The sequence below is a fragment of the Mercenaria mercenaria genome, unplaced genomic scaffold (assembly GCF_021730395.1).
Source record: "Mercenaria mercenaria strain notata unplaced genomic scaffold, MADL_Memer_1 contig_3921, whole genome shotgun sequence".
In the NCBI taxonomy this organism is placed as follows: Eukaryota; Metazoa; Mollusca; class Bivalvia; order Venerida; family Veneridae; genus Mercenaria; species Mercenaria mercenaria.
This window is the reverse complement of record NW_026462109.1, coordinates 1-9,871: the sequence shown is the minus strand read 5'-3', so window position 1 is coordinate 9,871 and position 9,871 is coordinate 1.

The following is a 9,871-nucleotide window of genomic DNA, read 5'->3' as shown; positions in this document are numbered from 1 at the left end:
TATGGTAACTATGAATATATGATTCTATACAAGGCGCTGAACTCAGTCAAAAAAGTATCCTACTAAATGCTTTCGTCAATACCACATTCCTTTTCAAATGTATAAATTTTTGCAAAATACAATGTTCCACTTTTTAATCTCTAAAAAGCATAGGACTTGATATATTTCATTAAGCCTATTCGAATATTTCCATATGTGACATTTATACAGCAAGGTACTATTCTGTTTGAAATTCTGCAACTGTGTTAATTGCTTAGGTTAAAAGAAATACATTTAACTCTACTCAAGCAAGTTCAAAGACTGTTAATTTATTTGCAACATTTTCTAACATTCTCCTATGTACTATTCCGAGCCCGGAGCAGGCTGGTATCCATCTGACCCAGGATCTGCTGTATCGATATTCCTCGACCGTGGAAAATTAGGAATCAAACTATTCTTGTATATCTGATTGTAATTCCATGTATGGTGAAATGCTGGCACGTAGTTACAAGGGCTGAAGTTAATAGTCACCATTTCCATTTTGAAGACTGATCACAAAGAGTACACATAAAGTACCCGACTTTCATTAATATTCTCCGACCTGTCCGCTATTTTTTGTTAACAAAGGTATAGATACATGAATGAAAAGCGGTTATAAAGTTAAATGAAAATGTGTCACTGTTACGTTGGCCATTCTAATAAATCATCGATCACTTCCCATGAATTTTAAGCTATTTCCTTGATTCATATTGAAAATATTTTGTTCGTTTAATTTAAATGATCTGGATACTAGATAAAATATCACATGTCTCGAAACATCTGCAGATACAGCCTCCACAAAAGTAAATGAGCCGCGCCATGAGAAAACCAACATAGTGGCTTTGCGACCAGCATGGATCCAGACCAGCCTCTGCATCCGCGCAGTCTGGTCAGGATCCATGCTGTTCGCTTTTAGAGCCTATTGGAATTGGAGAAACTGTTAGCGAACAGCATGGATCCTGACCAGACTGCGTGGATTCACAGGCTGGTCTGGATCCATGCTGGTCGCAAAGCCACTATGTCGGATTTCTCATGGCGCGGTTCAAATGACTTGTATTCATTCCATATAAAACTACTTCTCCATATCATTTGAACCATGAATGACCCTGACCTTTGACCTTGAAATCACAGGTCAACTCTATCAGTTTTAAGAGGTCCTTGAGGGGCATCCTTAGAGGAATCAATATTCCTTGGAGGTGGTAATTGGGGTATAGCCTGGGGCCGATAATACTGGGTATAATTCCATGTGTGGTGAAAACTTGGGGGAGGTTTTGGGCTGAAACAACAAGTTCGTTAATAAGTTATAACTTTGAAAAAATAAATGCTAAGCATCAAACAGTTACAAAGTTCTGAAGAGTTGTTTATCTGGAATGAATAGCAATCTTCTATAAAGACAGCTAATATTCTGAATTCAAAATATAATATTTGTAAACCGTTCAAATATAAAACTGGAAGATGGTGCATTCAGCAAATTTGAGTGAAGTACATTACATGAAATTCAGAAATGGAACATAGCATATCATACACTACTGTTAGATATAGATATAAAATTCTAACTGCTTTTCATTCCAAGACAACAAACCTTCTATACTGTAAGGGATAAACTGTGGATTATCTCTAATCTTTGACTCTCCTTGAACGTGAAGATATAACGTAAGTAGGAAAACCATTGCTTAAAATGGATAGATAATAATATGCATAATATGCAATATCACGTTTGTGATAATACCGTCCCTATCACAACTGTCACTAACACTGTGTACAACTGTCCCTAATATAGTGTACAACTGTCCCTATCACAGTGTACAACTGTCCCTATAACAGTGTACAACTGTCCCTATCACAGTGTACAACTGTCCCTAACACAGTGTACAACTGTCCCTATAACAGGAAAAGGATAATAAACTCCCTATTTGTTAAACTGCACGATTTCATCATATTTTAAATCATTTTTCTACAAGTAAACAATGATAAAAAACAGTTTTTAAATGCCAAAACATTTTTTGACTGATTTATTATATATTTATGGTTTGTTTAAATAGCCTACATTTTTCATTTTCTTTTGAGTAATCGGTAAAATCGTAGTTAAAAAATACAGAAAAGATGTCTCAATTACACTTCGAACAAAATGTTTTTTGAATTTTACTTGCCATTCAGAAGGTCTGTTAATTTGGAATGAACACTGCTGTGGTATTAAAGCATATATCAAAACATCCTTTAAACATATTGAAAAACTTAAACTAATTCAATACAAAGAAACAAAATCAATGCCAACTAAAACAGCCTACATTAGTGAAATAAAATGATGGATGGTATATTCTTACAACTTTTCATTCCGATACAATTAAGAAACCTTCTAAAAGACTGGCCTAAGCACAATCTTCCTTATTGGCCGAGAAACTAAACAAGTTGGAAACCCTGGCCTTACTAATACGTTAAATGAACAAAATTAGTTAAAAAGTAAGTAAACATGTTGCTTTTTTATTTTTCATAAAAGGACAATTTTAGAAATATGTGTATTCTTTAGTATTTTATCATGTTTTAAATTAAAGTTAACTTAACTCTTATCATGCTGAACACGAATGATTCTGCCGTACAGTCTGAACACTTTGTCCATTCAGTCAGTAGCTTTATGGTAAGCACCCCTTTTAACAGTTAATGGCACTGCCCAAATTGCAAGATGGGCAAGTTCATTATAAAGATTTAGCAGGGCAAGGGTTAACAAACAGTAAGGACATTGATTTGTATTATGAGACAAGTTGTGCTTAAATATTAACAAAATATGAACAAAATGAAAAAGACATTTTTAAAAAAATAACATATACAAAGTGAAGATATTAAGTCAAACTTCAACAGTTTAATTCAAACCTTCAAATATTAAGATTGGAACTATCTTTTGGACAGCACTTTACTTACATTTAAAGAGCGAATGCTTTAAATATAGTAACAGGATCCATGGTAACAATGTTTTAAGAGTAGAATAAACAGTGGAAGCATTGAATATGACCATAGACAATAATTTACATGTACATTTTTCAAATAAAACTATATTTTTAGATGTCATTTTCTCTACTTTATCAAATGCTGCTACTAGATTTATTGGTGAAAAGTAAGATTTATTCAGCAAGTGAAAGGAGGCTAGAAGAGAGTTTTGTATTTTCTATTAATTTTGAAAGAATACAATCATGTCATATTATGATATCAAACATATTTGTCTTCTGTCAATGTTGAAAAGAAAATGTCATATTGCAAGATCAAACTCTTTTGTCTAATATCAATTTTGAAAGAAAGCATGTAATATTGTATGATAAAACACACAACCTCAATCAAATGTCTGGAGCTTGCAATAATCAACATGTTTCTGGATACCTGCTAAAGGATTTACACCTGGGCTTTCATGTTTTCAAAAATAGAGAACAGTTTGTAATCAATTCACAAGAAACCTAAGAAAAAAACGTTGGTACAGTAAATATTATTTTTTACATAAGAATTGAAAATGTACTTACTATTGGTGATAAGGAGCCATGGGTTCCACTTCGACATACGGTTTCTGTAATAACCAGGGTGTCTTTTCTCGCAACTGTCAATTATACATCATCCAAAAGTGTCTTAATACTGGAAATGTTGCTTTAATAACTGACTACATAGTGGAATCAAAACCTTTAAACAAGACTACATTAGGGTTTTTGAAGTCTGTTACAGTTGGGGCAAAGTCATTTTCAACTCGGAAAATGCTGGCATTATCTCAAAACCTAATAATATTACCAAATAATATGGTAGAGCTAACTGTCCTAACCTACGGATACACTGCATGTGACCTGTACAACCTTTTGACATATTCACAAATGGACACTTTAGCGACATATTTTTTCCTGTTGATGTTTTTTTTTTGTTCATTTGAAATTTAGTTATAATTCGGACAATTTCATAACTTCTAGCAAGGTTAAGACGGAAAACGAAACACCATAAAGGAATCAGAAATAAATATGTTTTTGAAAAAAAAAATAGACATTTTCTAAATATATGCTGAATAGGAGAGCTGAATATAGAAATGTTAAAAGAAAATAAATGTCCATATAAACCAAAAACTATTACTACAGTTACAAAATAACCTTGACCTTTGTAAGTACAGAAAGCTGTAAGGAAGGATAGAACAGAAACTATGAAGTATTTGGATGATGAACGTTGACACTAGCAAGAAAATTCAACGAAAAATAATATTTGTTTCAAGTTTCATTACTTACTAGCTTTTAACACAATTATTTGATGAAAAATAGTTCAATTTTCAAAATACAATAAATCAGACAAAATTTATAAATGAGCTTTTCAATACTTCAAACATTTTAAAAATTTTGTTAATTAGATAATTTTTTAAATAACTAGAACAGAAACAAACAAAATCTTATTTTTTGCAGTTACAGTCAATCATCTGTTGAAAAATACAAGCATGGAAAAGAAAGCACAACTTATTAATAATCAGTAAATTCTGTGTAAATTTAAATAAACTTTATTATAAGTTAAACAACTTTACTTGTAAACAAACAGCTTCTGAATAGACATTTATTTAAGACATACAAGAAAACTTTTATTGAAAAAAAAAAACAACAATTCATTAGTATAGTGTACTGAAGCAAAGATGGTTAATTGCACAGAAACACAACTAAGTTAAAGCAAAGACAGTCTGCATTTTCATAGAAACTTAATTAAAGCGAAGATGTTTAACTGCATAGAAAGACCAAAAAAATATAAGCAAAGATGGTTATTAATTACATACAAACACAGTTAAACTAAAGCAAACGCAAATACAGTTAAGCTAAAGCAAAGCTAACCAAATCCAATTCATTTCTTATATGTGACAAACCACACAAACATATTAAAACATTGCAACAATGAAAGAAAATTACAATAAACAACAGATTGTAAAAATGTAACATATAATTAAAAAACAATTTTTCTAGAGAAAAAATAAAGCAGGGAAAATAGGAACAGAATGTTAGTCTCTACATATATGGATGTGTATTTATGACTCCAGAATCTGTGGCAGACAGACAGACGGATGGACATCAGCTGTATAAACAGCATTTCTAAATCCCTCCCTTCAACTATTTAAAACGCAAACGAAACTTGAGGCTACAATTTGATTTCGTTGAAAAAAATCTCTAGCAATAAAAATGGGAATAATTTCATCACAACTTGATTTATACTATGGTTATGTACTAAAGGGGACATTAATGGAACATGATTTAAATATAACGAGATGAGTAATTACTTTGACTTGATATATATATAAGAAACAGCTGTGCAAAACATTCTAAATTGAGAGACAAAATAGTGACAATATTCTCCAAACATATTGTATTGAGAATAATTGTACTAACATGATGGACTACACTGAGAGACAAATATAGTGACATTATCCTTTAAACATATTATATTGAGAATAATTGTACTAACATGATGGACTACACTGAGATGCAAATATAGTGACATCATCCTTCAAACATATTATATTGAGAATAATTGTACTAACATGATGGACTACACTGGGAAACAAATATAGTGACATTATCCTCCAAACATATTATATTTAGAATATTTGTACTAACATGATGGACTACATTGGGAGACAAATATAGTTTTATTATCCTTCAAACATATTATATTGAGAATAATTATACTAACATGATGGTCTACACCGTGAGGCAAATATAGTGACATTATCCTCCAAACATATTATATTGAGAATAATGTACTAACATGATAGTCTTATACACTGATAGGCTAATATATTGACATTACCCTTCAAACATATCATATTGAGAATAATGTACTAATATGATGGTCTACACTGAGAGGCAAATATTGTGACATTATCCTCCAAACATATTATATTGAGAATAATGTACTAAAATGATTGTCTACTCTGAGAGGCAAATATCGTGACATTATCTCAGGGCTCGGCAAATCCACTTTTTGCGCATGAACAGAAATCAGTTTCAGGCGAGTAGAACATGATTAAGTACTCTTCCTGCAAGACGAAGGCCATTTTTTAATAAAAATATAGTAAATCTAAGTAAAACTGAGCGGTACAGTAACTGGACTGCTGAAAGACTTAAAATGGATTTATTTGTTTTAGGTTTAACGCCGTTTTTCAACAGTATTTCAGTCATGTAACGGCGGGGACTTAAAATGGAAGACTTAAAATGGAAGTTAATTTCTTGTTTGTAATCCTTAAATCTATCCCACACTGTAACTTACCGCATAATAATCCCGTAAGTTAGACGCTTGACTACCAAGTATATATAATTTTTTAACAGACTTTAAAATAGACCCTGTCTGTAAAATTAAAATTGTAGGACAATACAGATTGTAGCAGGATGGGCACTTGTCGTGCAGAATCAGTTGCTTTCAAAGAATTTGTCGAGCCCAGTATATTGAGAATTGCACTGACATGATGTGATACATTGAGGGACAAATATAGTAAAATTATCTTCCATTATCTTTTATTATATTCTGTGTGTGTGTGTGTGTGTGTGTGTGTGTTTGTGTGCGTGCGTGTGTTCTTGTTTAATGTCTTTTTCAAATTTTTTCAGTCATATAAACGATGGTGTCTACTTTTAGCAGTGAGCACAATGCCCAACTTCATAGTGTAGATATGTGACATGATACCCCCACCCTGTCATATTATACTGACACCGGGCTGACCAGCCCTTGAACTATACCCTCTTAATACTGAGCACCAAGGGAGGAAGCTACTAGTACTATTTTTGCGTCTTCGGTATGAAGCGGCAAGGGATCGAACCCACGACCTCCGCATTCAAAGCGGGTGCTCTACCACTAGGCTACCGAGGCGTTCATTATATTATATTGAGAATCAGTACTTAAACATGATGTGCTACACAGAAAACATGCAGTGATATAATGCTACTAATTTTAACAATTATGCTACACTAAAAACGTATTTCTTTAAGACACTTAAGTGATATTAATAATATACTATGCCATATCAAACACGTGAATTAGTACTTTGCAGTGATATACCTTCAATATGTTACCAGTTTCTTCCCTTCTTCATCACCAGAGTGATCATAATCATCATCATCATTAGCATCATTTCCATCATCATCATTAGGTATGACAAGTTAATTGTCATATACCATGTTCAATAATTGTTTTACCCGTGTGATTTACCCAGAGTATATTACCACTAATTTACCTTTTACAATATAATAACTACAGCTTCTGTTGTTGCTGTCATTATCATCATCATCATCACCATCATTAGGTATGACAAGATAATTGTCATATACCATGTTCAATAATTATTTTACCCGTGTGATTTACCCAGAGTATATTACCACTAATTTTCCTTTTAGAATATAACAACCACAGCTTCTGTTGTTGCTGACATCATCATCATCATCATCATCTTCATCATCAATTTTATATCACTATCAGTATGACAATTTAAGAACACGCATCCTTCTAATTAAAGCAACATTTCCAGTACAGTTAAAGTTGTAAAAGCAAAAAGTTATTTTCCAAAACAATTTGATAATTAGATCGAAAAAGAAAACTGACTGGCAAATACTCTTTTCTGTCAAATATCAATCCATGTATTGCCATCTTAATCAAATAGAATGATCATATTCATTTTATAAAAATAGCAGCAGTTAGAAATATAAACAAGTAACTCGTTACCAAGGAAACAGGTGACTGAGCAGCCTGGTGGATTATCGTGTTTGGTTGGGTGGGGGCGGTGGGGGCTGGTTCCGTTGCATCATCAGCAATATTCGTAAATCATCAAGCTCCTTTTGTAACCCGTACATTTTCTCTAAATGTTCACGCTGCAACTGTCTCAGTTCTCGTTCCAGCTCATTTGCAGCGAGATAAAATGTTCTTCAATAATTTTCATATTTAGAAATGCGTCTTAATTTACAAATCTTTACATAGAAAATTGCTGAGCATCTGTAGTTTAATTATAAACTTTTAATTACATATTAACATCTAGCCCTTATACTTACAAGCCACACAGGGACTGAGGAAGGGGCAAGTGGGGTCAGGAAAGGCCAAAGAAGAGATGTGTTTTAAGAAATAGTAACAGAGATTTGTAAAGAAGTTTACATTTATGGAATATACAGTTCAAACTCAAATGCTTATACCATAAAAATCAAAAGATTAATTATTTCATTTAATCATCTCATATCAGCCACAATCATTTTAATGACATCATATAAAGGCAAATAATATTTTATTTTGGTTAAGTGCCAAGTTTACAATAAAATTTGCTTTATTTAATTTACCAAATGAAATGACATGCGAGAATGATAGTGTGGGTGGGTACAGAAATGCAGGCAAAACACAACCGAGCAATTATCAACAATATAAAACTCCACTGCAGTGAGCTGAAAAACAAGAACTATAAACAGTACAATCATGAATAAAAATATGTATGTTTTCAGTCTCCAGACTAATAAAAATGAAAGCTCTTTTTCATAATGTTATCACTAAATCCAGTAATTTACAGACTGCACTACAAAAAGGGTGAAAACGTTCTATCCAACAAGCCAATTTTAATGTTTACAGAATCTCTTAATAAAACATTAACTCTATGTCGCAAATCTGGTCAGCAGACTGTACTTAATTTTACTAGAAAAGGACAGGTGTTATTCAAGAAACAAACATATTTTCAGTTTACAGAATTGCAGTCTTTCAGTCTTAGAGAAAATATTACTTACAGAAAATGATAATTACAAATACTGTACTTTTAAGTCATTTATTCATTCTTATAATACAACTGTTTTATTTCATTAACACAATTCATTATTATTTTTTATCTGTCAAGAATTCCTTTATGTTCTAATCAATAAATAAATAAATAAATGAGCCACGCCATGAGAAAACCAACATAGTGCGTTTGCGACCAGCATGGATCCAGACCAGCCTGCGCTGGTCAGGATCCATGCTGTTCGCTTTCAAAGCCTATTGCAATTAGAGAAACCGTTAACGAACAACATAGATCTTGACCAGACTGCGCGGATGCGCAGGCGGGTCTCGATCCATGCTGGCTGCAAATGCACTATGCTGGTTTTCTCATGCTGCGGCTCAAATGCTCTACAAATATATCCTGGATATAGTGTGGCAGTACTTGTATTAATAACATGTTTTGCAATGAAACAGTGAAATGCTAGAGTTCAATGTATCTTATATTTTCACAAGTAAGAAACTATAAAAAAAGTGTAAAATTTAGTTAAAACATGAAATAAAAAGAAAATTTCCATGCAAGGTCAAAATATCTTTCATCCCTGAACATTGTTTCTTGCTTCATTCATTTTCAGTTGTGGTTATATCACTCATGAAAATATTGCATCTTTTGTACACTCAATAAAAGACATGGAGGATATTTGTTTGTTTCAGTGTGAGATTGAACTATCTTTCATGACAGAACACTATAAACAATATTTTCTCGAGTGAAATAGCCAGGGAGTGAAAATGTAAGATATGGTGTTCATGAGTGAAAGATATTTTGATCTTATGTGTTAAACAAACAATTTTTCTTTGTCTCTCATGTTTTGACTAAATTTACCCATTTTTCTGCTTTCTTACCGATGAAAAATATATAAGGCATATACCAGACATATTTCAATCTAAAATTTCGATAATTCACTGATAAGCATGTAATAAATTTCCATCTTACACGGAAATAAACTAAATTTAATCTCCTCCGTGAATAATTAACCAAAAGGAAAAACAAAAGAATTGCAATTTGCAAGTTATTGCGGGTAAGTTTTAAACATCTGTCAGGATAACTGTTTCATTCAATTCCATATCTGAGTCAATGATATGAAAGATC